A 14,260-nucleotide genomic window follows, 5' to 3' on the forward strand; every position below is an offset into this window, starting at 1 on the left:
TGATAATTGATATGTCTTCGTTTCTGTTTGCCCTGTTTGTTGAAGAGGAAAGAGAATCATAAATCACCCATTTCCATAGAATTAGACATTGCCTTCATTTGGCTATCTGAGGAAATTGATTATGCATAGGAAGTCAAAACTGAACACTACTAACTCCCAAGGTTCTCAAGATCCTCTTACAAGTATCCTTCCAAGTGCCCTGAATTCACTGGTTGACATTACTCAGGACTACACTGACAGCAAAAGAAGTGCATAATATGAAAAGCCACTCGAAACAGTGCTTATAAACATGGAGATAAGCACTTTTAATATGAAGTGCTTTTGAATCTGTTTAAATTGAAAGTAATCCTAAAGCAGAAATACAACCAATGAAAGCAGTACTTTGCAATAAACTCTTGATCAATAAATTACAAACTGCAATAAAAAAAAAAGAGCAGCAGACACAAGGGAATTTCTCTAATTACAGTTGCTGAAAAGAAGTACTAAAAATATGAAATTTCAGTTACTTTTCTTTTTTCTAACAGAGGTGAGATTACCAAAATTACAATGCAATGGTAAATCTTGGTTTTAAAAATCAAATGGGGGCTTAAATATTTTGGTAATATATAAATAGAACTTCAGAGAAGATAAATAGATGTATAAATAGAATATATAGAAATATAAAAAGATTTATACATAGAACTTCTGACTTAGTGGTTAGAGAGGTACACTTTTTGGATTTAATTTATTTTATTTAAATTTATCACATCAGCTTATTTCCTGAGCTCCTACTACCAGAAATGAAATAAAACAGAGAGGGAGAGACAGAGGGGCACTTATTATAGACATCTTTGTCCACTGAGGGAATAGCAGGTTAAATAGCAGATACTGTAACATCATGTGAGTCAAATACTTAGGTATATTGCTGCTCTCTTATTGTCTACAATAAGCTTCCCCCAGATTTTTTCTTGGTTGCTTTTTATTTGTTTTGTTTGATGATAAATTAGTTGGTTCATTGAATGGAAGGTAGTTTTCCTCACTGACAATTCCAGTGAGAAAAGGTTAATCCCTCTGAAGTTTTCTAAAATGAAAGGTAACCCTTTCCAAACAAGAAAAAAGATCTCCTTTAATGTGGATAAAAATAGATCATTGGATTGATCAATAGTTTGAAATGAATTGAAATAAATTATTGACTACCAGTTCAAATTTTTATATCAAGGATAACTATGCATCATCTGAAGGTGCTGTTTCAATTAGCTCTTGTACTGAAGCTACAGTACAATTCTAGTTCTCATGTTCACACTCAAATGATAATTTGATTTTATAAATCTTCCTTGCAACATGTTTCTATTTTGTTCTTATGTGCTAAGGTGAACAGCAGCTGCAAATGACGTAACATTCCAAAAATCATCCCAGACAGAATCAACTATATTATGATGTTCTTGTCTGAACAGTTCTTAAAGATGCATAACAACAGGTACGTACTTCTATGTGTAGTCCTCCCACTGTATGATAATTTCAACCTGTCTTCCACTAAAAAGATATTGCAATGTTTGACTCTCACTATTCACATTCTGTTGTTGCCTAATGTTTTTATTCATGATTTATGATAAAATTTTGTTTTTGATTCGTTTTAAAATCTTTCCAAAATTGGTTCAATTGAATCTAAAGCATTTTCTGATCTTTTTATATATATACATATATATATATATAAATTTTTTTTTTTCTGAAAATTGAGATGTTCCTCTTACTAATAATTTCTTTATTTCACCATGAATGAGTAACAACAAAATCAGGGCTCATTTATTTAAAATGTGTTGCTGTTTCTGTCTGAAAATCTCATCTTTAAAAGCCAGAGGTGGTTCGGCAAGCTTTCAATTCTCTTGACATTCTTTGTTCTCTCTGTAGTACACAGACAAGGGAACTCCATGCCAAATAAATTTAATTTTCTCTTCTCAAATGTTCTTCTAAATGGTTATAATATTTCTTTCACATCTTTTTAATTGATTTAGTTCCAAAAAGATCAGCTGAAGGCTGTGTTGGGCTCTGCTTCATTATCAGTTTCTTCCTTAAGAAAGTAAGAATTGCAGCTCATTCATTCCATTATCATGTTTTCAAGTTTTTTTTTCTTCTCTCTACCCTTCTTCCAGAGTATTTTTATTGCTAATCTGTATCATCATGTTTATGGTGATGATATCAGCCATCGCCGTAGCATAAAATGTTTAAAAAATTCTGAAATATTTGAGTAGAGAGAGCGCTACAAACTAATGCAGCTTTTCAGCTTACCTAAGATTGTTCACATTATTATTCTCATGTCCATTATTCTCATGTCCAAAAGAAGGAATATGTCATAAAGAAAATTAAAAGGACACTTTCTATCATGAACAGTGTGCATTTAAAGTTCATGGCAAGCCTGCTTGAGAACCAAATAAAGCAGAAAAGAAAAAGATAAATGAAACTGGCTTTTATATTACATGGTTACCATGTATACTACTGATAATGACAATCCATCAGAGACAAGGTGGTAGCCAGGGAAATGAGGGGAGAATAGAAGTTGATTTTTTGCTTAATATCTGTAGGAATTGTTTTTGACTTTTTTAATTTCTAGGAGTTGTGATCATCCTTATCTCGAGCCACAAATTCTGCGATTTTCAGCAGCTGACCCAGGACATCTGTGATAACATTCCTGCTTTTTTATTAGAGCAAATGTCACTATTCCTTATTACTCTAAAAGAGAAAAACTGCCTGTCATTGTGATTTCGCCTTCAACTCCTTCAAGTCCAGAAAACATTGGCTCCTTTCCAAGTGATACCATGGGCTCAGGAAACTGTTCAGTGCTCATGCTATCTGTAATTCCAGAGTTTCTAGAAGAAAATGTATTCTAAATTCAGTTCCCGGATTTGCTGAAAATGTCTTGCAAAGAAAAAAGTCCCCTCACATCTTCAGCAGCTTGGTGAAACAGATCCACTACTGGTACCAGTTCCAGCTGTTTGACTGAGCAACTGCCTGGGAACTGAAGGTTTCCAGTGTGGAATGGTGGCTTAGCCTGGCTTATGCCCTGGGGCTTTAATACTGTAGGTCCCAATCCTGAGTCTCTAGATCATGGGTGTCCAACCTTTTGGTTTGCCTGGGCCACACTGAGTGAACAGGAATTGTCGTGGGCTGCATACACAAAGGTCATTCCAAAAGTAATGCCTGCTGTTTGATAGAGCAAGATCTCAGCTACAAAACACTATTTTTTAACATAATCACACCATTAGTTATGCTACTTTCTATATACTATTTTCACCAGCAATGAGCAAGAGCCTGCATTCTGCACTTGTAAAAATCTGCACCAGTGGAGGTGACCCACTGTCAACATCGCCACTGCTGAAATGCAGCACCCACTGCCTCACTATTCTCACATCCACTGTTCGGCTCCATAAACATTCAGCAAGCATTGATGAATGTCAGTGGATGCCATTTTTTCTGCATGGAGGAATTCAATTCCACCTCTGCTTCATCTATATTTCCACATCAGAAGCTATTTTATCAGACTGCCCCTCTGCTGCCATCTGACACAAGGCAGCAACATGTAATGGGATACTGGTGGGAAGCTTCAATCTCCACTGCCATATCATCATCATCTGCCTCTGATAACATGGGACAATATAATAAAATAATAGGCATTACCTTCAGAGCAGCCTTCAAATATATATAATATAGTTCATGCACGTATGTAAAAAAAACTTATTTTAATCTTTAATATTTTTTATTAAAACAAAAGAAAAAAAGAAAAGGGAGCAGCAAAAACACAGAAACAGTGGGATACATGGCCTTGTTTTTATGAAACCAATGCATCAGGCTGGTTTGATGGCAGTGGTTGTAATTCTTATTGAATTCTCAAGGTGTTTTGTCAGAGATCTTTGACATTTGTCACATGGGTGTGGTGTGCTGCTGGTGCTGGGCTGGGCTACTTGGCCGGGCAGAGCTGCAGCAGCACTGGGGATCAGACAGTGGGGCAGGTGCTGGGCCCCAGATTGGATATGCCTGCTCTAGACAGGCTTGCCAGAAATCCAAGCATCACTCAATGCTGTCTGCTATAGACCTCCTTAAATCTGCTTTTCTGAAACATTTCAGGCTTAATTAGACAGCAGTTTCCAGAAAATAACTTGACCTCTGATGTTAACAGGGTCTCTGAGGAGATATATTGGAATCTAAAATAAACTTCATTTTTTCTTGGTTTTGACTTGATGAGACTGTACACATGTAGGAGCATACAGAGGAAAACAGAAGACTAATCTCTTCCAGCAGAGTGGAAGGCTTGAAGTCTTAACATGATCCAAAACTATAAAAACGTGCTTATTATTTTCAAGGACAGAACCCTCACTTTCACAACATTAGGAAAAAAAACGTGGAGATATTAATAAGTGTGGAGTGTCTCAGCCTGTGGAATATCTCCACATATATAAGATCCTTGAAGTTACTAACAGGTCATGTGCTTGGTAGGTTCACCATCACCTTGTTGTCAACCAGTTTTCTTCAATTCATCCCTTTTTTTAATTGTTAGTGACTTTACCAGATATGTGGTTATTGTTACAGTTCAGAAACTGTGGATTAAAAAGGTTTTTTTAGATTGTTTTCATTAGAAAGATGTAGTTTAAATAAAATTTTCCTGAAATATATTTATTGTTTTCATAATTTTTTTGCAATGGAAAAGTCAGAATTATAGCTATTTAGAAAAAGCTCTCACACGTACAAAAAGGAATTAAGTTTCCTCTTGTATTTTTCTTCATGTCCTTATATGAATACTGTGATAGTATAAAGTGATACCAATCAACTCAGATATTTTCTAATTCTATAAGAAAATTAGCTAATAGAAGATCTTAATCCTTAAAACCATTTTACAAGCAAGCACAAATAAACAAAGCTAATTGAAAATTTTCTCACAGGGTAATAAATAAGCTTTAAACAGGACGATTGGTAGCTCAATGTCTGTTGTTATCTGAAAGAGACCTACTTTTTCTAATTTGCTTCTCTTACATTTATTGCAATGACAACTGGTATTGACGATAAACTCTTAGTGCAGCATAGACCCAAAATACTGTTGAAATGATGGAGATACCAAAACTGCTTTATAACTCTAACTACTAAAAATTCTCTAGAGTAAACTTTAGGATATTCTTTAGAAAAAATAATGTCCTCAAAGTATGGCACCCAGTCTGCAAAGGAAGTTTAATAACATCTGAAATAAGGCAGAATTAAGTGACATTTGAAATAGGTGATAATTAAAAACAGAGGAAGAAATGGCAGCTCGAACTATTAACAAAAGTTTAGGAAAAGGAATGAAGACTTATTCAGTCTGCTAAGAGGAAGTGACTTGAAACATTGCTTACCGTTGCCAGACTCTACCACTGTTACATACAACATACACTGAGTAAGTAGATCTGCTTTGATTCTCTGGTTGTAAAAATATTCATGCTTCAAACTGTGAGTAGTTTCTTTGAATTCAATAGGACTACTCACGGAGTACAGGGCTGAGTACATACTGGCATCTTAGCAGGTGTGAGTCTTTCTGATCTAAACAGTTGTTTGAATTTCAGTAGAGCCAAAGTTAAAATAAAGATCTACTGAGTAAAAGCAGAAAAAAAATAAACTCAAAATATGGAGCTTAGCCCTTAGGTTAGATATTCTGTTTTTTCATGTGAGTAAAAGCTTGAAAGATAATGTCTACAAGCAGATTATCCAGTCCCATATTGCTGAAGATAGAAGAACTCTTTGAGTTCTAGCAAACTGAATCTGTGTTCTCTTTGAGATGTAACTAGCGGAACTGAATGGGACTTGGCACAGTATTTGTTCCCTACAGAATGGCTTGATGAAATAGAAATAGTGCAGACAAAAGTAAGCCATACTTTTCAGAAGCAGAAGCTATGGTTATTGTATTTTTGTGCTCTCATGGCACCTCAAATGAAGGACATTTGTTTACCAAAATGCTTGCACTTTAAATGAAATACTTTCCTCAAGAATCCATATGTAGAATGGCAATCTAAAAAGTCTTCTCAGCAAACTGGCAGTGTCAAGAGGCAGATTTTTCTCCTTTATTGTCTCTTTCATATCAGCTCATAGCTATAAGTCCAGACTTCAAATTTAGCTACGAATAAGCAAGGAACGGAGCAAAGGTTTTTCCTACATGTCCTTTATTTCTGACAAGTCCCATTAAAGGTCTGTCAGGAATCAGGAAGGAACAAAGTACTCATTGCTTTCTGATAGTTACTGCCAGTGGGTATTTAAGAGTCTGCTAATTTTTATTCCCTGTGATTTAATGAAACATACAGTAATGGCTTGCACATTTCTAAAAACTTCAAGCTGATGGTTTCCTAATTCTGCAAAGTAATTTAAGTCTCTCTTAGGATTTTCTACTGTGTCCATCACTAGTGAATTGTAATTCTGCATTGCATTCTGCAGCCTGGTCACAATAATAGAAATTAATATTTTCTTTGGTCTGTATTCTAATTGAGGCATAAAAATGGTTCCTGCTACTTAATGTATGCTTGGCCTTCTGCCTGTGGTACTCTGAGTTACCTTTCTCCAACTACTACAGATAATATCCACTGAATAGCATGAAATGACACATATGTGAGTTGATTCTCAAAAATGTGTGCTATTAAGTTGGACTATTATTTTTCTTAAAAGTATTTCATCTAAAAGCACTTCATCCTTTAAAGAAGACTGAAGGTACATTGTATATCAGTGGTACTGGGATGGAAAAGACTGTCTAGCTTTTTTCCTAGTAAAATTAATACTTTAATGCTATTGAAATTTTGTATTGAAACATGTTAGTGCATCTAGAGACTCAGAGCTCTAAACAGGAAAAAGAAGGCAATGTAGTCCAATTCCTAGAGGTACTGTAGACCAAAACTTAATATGTATGATCATTGCACCAGAATCATTACCTTTTGGAATGCGAATCCATGACTACTATAAAGAACTTGGTGGACCTCATTCATCATCATCTGGCTTTAGCCAGTTGGTACTTTTTATAGTACTTCTGGTCAGTTCTATTATGATGTGTATCAGAAATAAGACATGGCTCATCAGATTATAAACTTAAGAGAGCCGCCAGGAAAAAACAACAACAGGCCTCTCATTTTGGAACTGAGGATAATGTTTTACATGGATATCAGTTAAGCATCTAATTTTCTCTAATACATGACTGGAGAAAGTACTTTTTTCAGTCTTTTAAAATTCAGAAATGTGCATTATCTTAACTAGCTCGACATTTTCTATGTATAATTAAACACTCCTTTGATACACGAAGAGAAAATGTCATAACTATAGTCAGGATTATAGGTTAACAGCATGTGCAGTTTCATTTTTTTAAATGAAGGTGTATTGCTTTGTTTAAAAAAATTGCTCCCACGTTGCATACTTTATATATATCAGCTTTCATGCCACAGTGATTTTTTTCTCTTAAGAGTTGAGTTAAAAGTCCCTGAGAAACACTGTTTGAAAAAGAACTCTTTTCAGAGCCTGAAATTCTGGTTGATTTCCCAATACAGCTGTAGTGAAGAGTGTCTGCTGTACACTGTATTAACTGGAACTTGTGTTTGCATCTGTTTGTATGATGCTTAATTGTTGTCAGGATTTCCATCTTTCCCTGCCTTCAAGACATATTTTGGAAATAAGCTAGCTCTTCTGAATCAACATTGTTGGAACAACATCACTTCTATTCTGCCTTTTTGTGCAGCTGAGGAGATAGAGCAGCATAAGTAAATTCTGACAGGTCCTGGAAGTACTATACAGAGCCATGGCACTTTCCCAAGATTAGAAGAAAATTTAGGTGTCTGAACTGCTGCAACGTGGAGACCTAAGGACAGAGAATTCATTAGATAACAACATTCTGAGCGAGAAGTAGAAGCTCATCTATCTGTGCAGGATTTGTGTTTCTTGAAGCTGAGTAAAGACAATCATTTTGCACATCCCTACCATTGACACATATATGGAAGGGAAAGACTGAGAAGTTACATGCTGTAAAAAAGGCTCTCTTCCTTGACCACTCACATTGTTGGACAAGGTAATTCATAAGTGAGGTTGATAAAACTTACATCCAAGATATTTATTTGTCCCAAAAAAGTCTAGAAGCCAAGAGCTATGTTCCTCCATATTTTTTTTTTTTCACACCACAGCCTCTGGTGCTTCTATGGTTTTAGTGCACAAGAGGAACAAGTAAGGCAAGAAAGTGTAGTGACTCAAATATGAAAATATGTGCTACTCCCTGGAAAAATAATGATTTAGGTAAGGGCCATATTGCAGTGTATACTCTGCAGTGTATAGAAATATATATTTCATGAACATGTGGACCAGTTTAATATGGAGCTATTGGAAAATAAATTACTCTAAAGGCTATAGATTCCCATACAATATACAAAGATGTCTTCTTTATCTCTCTCCCTGTTAATATCTGATATTCAGAAGATACAGCCAGCTCAAAACAACTGCTACTTTAACTGACAATTACTGCTAGATTTGGAAGCCTTCCTAATAACTGGCATGCATTTGTTTAATTGCACAGCTGGATCATGTCAAGAAGCAGCTGATGAACTGACAGGCTCCGTCTTTTTGGAAGGCATTCCCTGCTTTGTCATGATTTAACATAATACAAAATGATTTGATGATAATACATTGTATTGTATCATTGAATGACAGCTCAGAGTTCAAGAAAAATACTTGGTTACTTGAACTCTTATGCCAATAATTAGACAGAAATATTAATTATCATTTGCTGTTTATTTATTGTGTGTGCATATTTCAAACTGTAAAATATGTATTTTCATACTTAGTCTGGTATCATTATGTGAAATCAGTTTGGACTAGTTGCTCATAAATAATCATCTAGAAGTATAGTCTCCTTTCTTCACTGCAGAGGATGCCTCACAATCAAAAGCTATATTGAAAATATAGGAAAAATTTGTACCATTTATCATTTTCCCAGTAATTGTTACTATGCTATGCTACTTTCAAGGCTTATAACAATTTTTAATGTGAAAATGAGGTGTTGCGACTTCTTAGTCTTTTTTTTTTTTTTAATCCTAATTATCCTGAAGACAGTGAGAAAGCAAAATCATGCTGAGACTGAATGAACTACATACAGTCAATTCAATGCAACTATCTAAAATGATATGGGAGACAGAAAACAGTGCTTCCTGAAGAATGATGGTAGGAAACCAAACTTTTAATTAATATGCTTTACCCACTTCTACTGTACAACTGAAAAGAAGAGAGGTTTCAGGAAGGACTAGAATGAAATTAAACCTCCCTATTTGCATTTGACAAGTAAGGGTGTCTAGTGTATTGGTGTGTGGTGGTGTTGCAAAGAAGTTTCAAAGTCATCACTGCTAAAAAGGTAAAAGAAAATGAACAGATTTGATTTGAGGTCTATTGCAGAAATGCAGTTTTGGAGAGCATATTCACCAATCTATTTGCTGACACCAGAAAAATGTTGCATTTTGCCTACTCTATAGCATCGGATATGTCATCTTTGTTTAGACAGATGGCTTTAGTCAGAAGACTCCTAAGAGACTGTGCACCTTTGATCTTGAATATAATTCAGTATGATTACTCAGTCTGTTTAATTAAAAATGGGAACATGTAGTTTACATGTTGCTCTGCAGATGTGTGTATCTTCACTGGGGACTAAGTTTATAGTCTGCAAATCAGTTTTCTAAATGTAATTGATTAATGTCTTTATACAGCCAACAAGATGCTGACAGGCACATCGCAGGCATTTTGAGAGACACTTGCCCTTCAAGAGCAGCAGCTTTTGAAGCTAGATGACCCTATTGAACTAGTCACTTGTATTTAACCAACTGAATTGCACCTTTGCTTTCTGGATTAGATGTAGATCTGAGAAAGATACTGAGCTCATCATACTGATCATGACTGAGGTACAACTACACAGGCACAACGTAGATGTAGTTCTTGGCAGCTAAGCCACATTGCATGTTAAAAATGAAGGCAGCATAGGAATCTTTGGGATTATTTAGATAAGATAATGAATAATTTTGAATCAAGAATTTGAGAAAACAAATACAATACATCAACTCTTGACAATCAAGCTTTAGTCTACCATTTATGCATTTGTACAAAGTAGTTCAAGTGTATTTATATGTCATGACTAGCGTTCATTGTATATAGAGTTTACTTTTTCCTGGTGCTGTATGTTGATCTAATAGTCCTTTTCATGACATTGAAGACTTCAATACTATCTGTTACTCTTAAGATAATCACTATTTCTAGCTAAATTTTGTAATTACAGTTATCTTTTTTATTAATTATGCTTACAGAAGAGTGAGTGAAAGGCAATTTACCTCTTTGTCTTTGTCTTTGTTTCTCTTTCTCTTTCTCTTTCTCTTTTACTTTCTTTCTTTCTTTCTCTTTTGCTTGTCCTTTTGCTGCTTCTTTTTTTTTCTTTCTCCATAGTAAATTTCATATCTGAGGTGTTAAATGTTACACTTGTGTACATAATATTCTGAAAAAATAATCTGGCATATTCCAACACATGTATCCATCCATACACAAAGCCAAATATTGTTTGACACAATCCGTGAAAACAAGCAAAAGAAAACAAGTTAATAGAACTTTGCTGTAAACTACAAACCCCATCAAAATAAAAAGATAAAAAGAAATCTTGTAAGTCTATCAGCTATCAGAGAAGTCTGCTGAAAGAAATCTATTAGTCAAGGCCAATGGCACATAATGAATGGTATTGTTCTCTTTATATCTCAGAAACCCTCACAGGAGTACTATACTGAACTATTTTCTTTCCCTGACTATCTCAATGATATTTGAGAGCTATTTGCTCAAATATGTCTCCGTAAAAGAATGCTTGCACATCAACACAGATTAAATTGACACAACTGCAATTGATAATGTTCTGTGACTGATCATTTGCACATTACCGAATATGATGAATTTTGGTGATCATATCATAAAAAACAATTATATTGATTGTAATTTGATAAGTAAATACATAAATTCAGTGGCTTGGGGGGAAAAATGTAGATTTATTGTTATTTGTTAGCAAATATACTTAATGAAAATAAAATGTATTTTAAAAAGAAAAAGAGTATTTATCCATATTTATCTGTTTCTCAGAATTTTAGTCCTGGAACTCTGCTGAATGCTGCTGAAATTGAACTCTGCTCCCTCTTAGTGATACCTTCTTATTTTCCTTTCTTCCTTTCTTTCTTTCTATCTATAGCTACTTAACACCAGTGACAAATAGCAGATAAGAGGAAAGTTCAAAGCATAGCTCTCCCCTGGTCTTAAGGGAACCTGGAGTGTGAAAGCCTCCCTGTTAAGAGGTCACACCAAAGGTCCACCAAGTCCATTGTCTGAGAATGGCCAATAGCAAATGCTTAGGGAGAAGTAATGAGAAAAAGCAAACACACAGCAGTAACTATGCAGCTATGATACAGGATCTATATTTTTGAACCTACCTACCAATATTTCATTAGCATGTCTTCGATTGGAAGGTAATTTTTTTCTACCTTACTGAAATAAAAGTGAGCTTATTGGTTCTTATGTTAGACTGTTAAATCCTTTGGGTAGTATGCCATTCTAATGTGTACCTGAAGAGAAACATTGAGTTACAAATAGTTAAAAACAACAAGAAGAATATCACTCTAGGAACTGCAAGAAGAACTTAGCATAGCCTAGTAGGCAATAACAGCTTTGTCTAAGTACGCATGTATCCTGCTCTGTAGGAATAAGATCAGAAGAATATGTTAGCTTCAACAGTCTTCTACAAATGTGTTTTTAAAACACAGACAAAACTTCACTCTAAAACCATTCAAGTTTCACTTTTATGTAAAATTTTAGGTATTTTCTGTAAAAACATTCAAACCTGTATTAGCATTATATATTAACAGCAACTATTGTGCCTCTTCTAGCTGAATGGGCTAAACAAAATCTACTGCATACCCAATTCCCCATTTTTTTCAGTTGTCCTTCTCCTTCAGCAAAGATGGCTTTTCAGAATTGTACATGGTGTTGCAAACGAGTTCATAATTATATGTGGTGATGTCATTAACATTTTTTAGATTTAAAATGCTTTGGTCATTCCATTATATGTTTTATGTATTTCCTATTGCTTCCCTAATATATATCCTGTTGCTTCAGATTTTAAAATCTGAATTGTAACATAGGTCATGGTGTTCTTGGGTCCATTTGGAACCCCACGTCTCCAGCCTTTTTGGCCATTTTTCAGCTGAAGAACTTTGGTTCTTATGTTAGACTGTTAAATCCTTTGGGTAGTATGCCATTCTAATGTGTACCTGAAGAGAAACACTGAGTTACAAATTGAATCCTTATCAGGAATCTTTATTTGGTCCATAAGAGCAGGGTCTTTCAATGCTGAAGTTCATGCCAATACTGTTAGTGCAATACCTAAGACCAGTCACATCTTAGAATCACAGAATCACAGAACCGTTACATTTGGAAAAGACACTAGAATCATGTAGTCCAACTGTCAGTCCATCATCACCATGCCCACTAAACCATGTTCCTCAGAGCCACATCTACTCTTTATTGTATCAGCTCCCTTCTTTGATAATAGCTGGATTCTCCTTTGTCCTGATAAAGCCTCTTGACTTTACAACATCAGTAAATTTTGGGAGGATACTCTAATTTTGGTGACAAATTAATTAATGAAGATATTATAAAGTTTTCTCATGATATCTGGATAGAACTTTTCTAAGAAGCTTGACAGATTGCAGCGTATTCTATATAAACATTAAAGGGAAAATGACAAAGTTAATATATTCAGCTTGGGCTGACAGAAAATATTGTCTCTAATCTCTTATTGCATAAAATATTAATTTGAAAATCTTAAATATACAGTATAGGATTGGCTCCCCAGATTACTTTGATTTACAGAATTTTAGGTATTACCATAGGAACGGAGTTCTGGGTGTGGCAAATATTATGTCCTGCTAGGAAGAGCTCTGTTTTTCAAAGGAGAATAAGTTGCCTTGTGAAAGGCAGACAGACCAAGCATTTTCAGTGTATAAATAATCACTTGGAGTGCTACTAGAATGTGTTAAAATAGCTCCGGTTAGACAGAGGTTGACTAGATGTCAGGATTGACTTACCTGGATTTTTCTTATTATTCAGATGTGCCATTATACATCTCAAAATAAATGGAAATCGCTCATTTAATTTTCATAGGATTGCTTTTGCTGAGCCAGCTTTTGACTTTTACAGTACCGTGCCATGTGGATGTTCTTGATGAGGGGGTAAGGGAGGAATTTAGCCTTACAGCTTCCATGAACACTAGCGATGCGTCAAATATTCAGTGTATTAAGACCCAGTGTGTTTCCATTACAGGAGCATGCACGAAGTTTAAAACACCTGGAGCCAACTCTACTCTGAGATACTCTGTTTCTATAATGTTTCATAGAACTGTTGTCTCAGTTTTGATAGGCAAAATATGACCTCCAAGTGTCTATTCTGGTGTAATGTTTTATCCCTGGGGATTTTTACTGGCTTTCCATCTGACAGAGTAAGCTATTTTTACCGGAATTAGAAATAGTCAGGGAAGAATTACCTCAACATAGTAGAATAGGATTGCAAATTAGTAATTCTATTCTGCATTTAGTAAAGAAACCAATTGAATTATGAATGAGGAAGATGTTCAGATATTATTACATCATTGTGTTTCCTCATAGAATTTCTTTTCATTCTTGACACCTTGCTAAGATGGTGGTGAAAGAATTTCTGTATTTAAATACTAAGCATGGCTAGTAGTGAATTTTCTAGATGCAAGGGAATTTTTCTATTGTCTGAAATTAAAGAGAGTCATCCCTTAGAGACTTTCATTATTCCAGACCCACCTACCCTTGAGTTTTCTTGGGCAGGAGAGATAGAAACATCATTGCATTGGACAGCAGTCTGGTACTGAATATCCAGTATAAAGACAAAGGGAAATTGATGATTTTATGTTTAAAAAAAAACAAGTGTATGGGGCTGCTGAATCACGGCCTGAACCTTTGACTGATCACCTGAGGCGAGCAATGAGTCAGCCATGGGAGCACAGGTGAAGGCAATTCACCTGTGCTGCAGGAAGGGGTGGAGCCTGGCTCCACCTCTCCTAGACCCATTTCAGAGCTGACTGCAAGTGGGGAAGGATCTCTCTCTGGAGGTCTGCTCCATCAGGAGGAGTTCATCTTGTGAGCCCAGACAGGGTGAGTGACTTTCTCTCATTTCCTCCAATATAAATTATATTAGTTAAGCTCCTGTATAT

The 14,260-nt window shown here is 35.3% G+C and overlaps 1 long non-coding RNA gene across 1 annotated transcript in view; it reads left to right on the plus strand.

Annotated features, from left to right (window-relative positions):
• The first annotated feature begins 14,158 nt into the window (after positions 1 to 14,158).
• Positions 14,159 to 14,260, plus strand: part of LOC109365559 — a 4,464-nt gene continuing 4,362 nt past the window's right edge. The window contains exon 1 of the long non-coding RNA XR_002111252.1: positions 14,159 to 14,201. This is a non-coding gene — a long non-coding RNA (uncharacterized LOC109365559). The remainder of the gene's footprint in view (positions 14,202 to 14,260) is intronic.

This window comes from Meleagris gallopavo, chromosome 1, assembly GCF_000146605.3.
Source record: "Meleagris gallopavo isolate NT-WF06-2002-E0010 breed Aviagen turkey brand Nicholas breeding stock chromosome 1, Turkey_5.1, whole genome shotgun sequence".
NCBI lineage: Eukaryota > Metazoa > Chordata > Aves > Galliformes > Phasianidae > Meleagris > Meleagris gallopavo.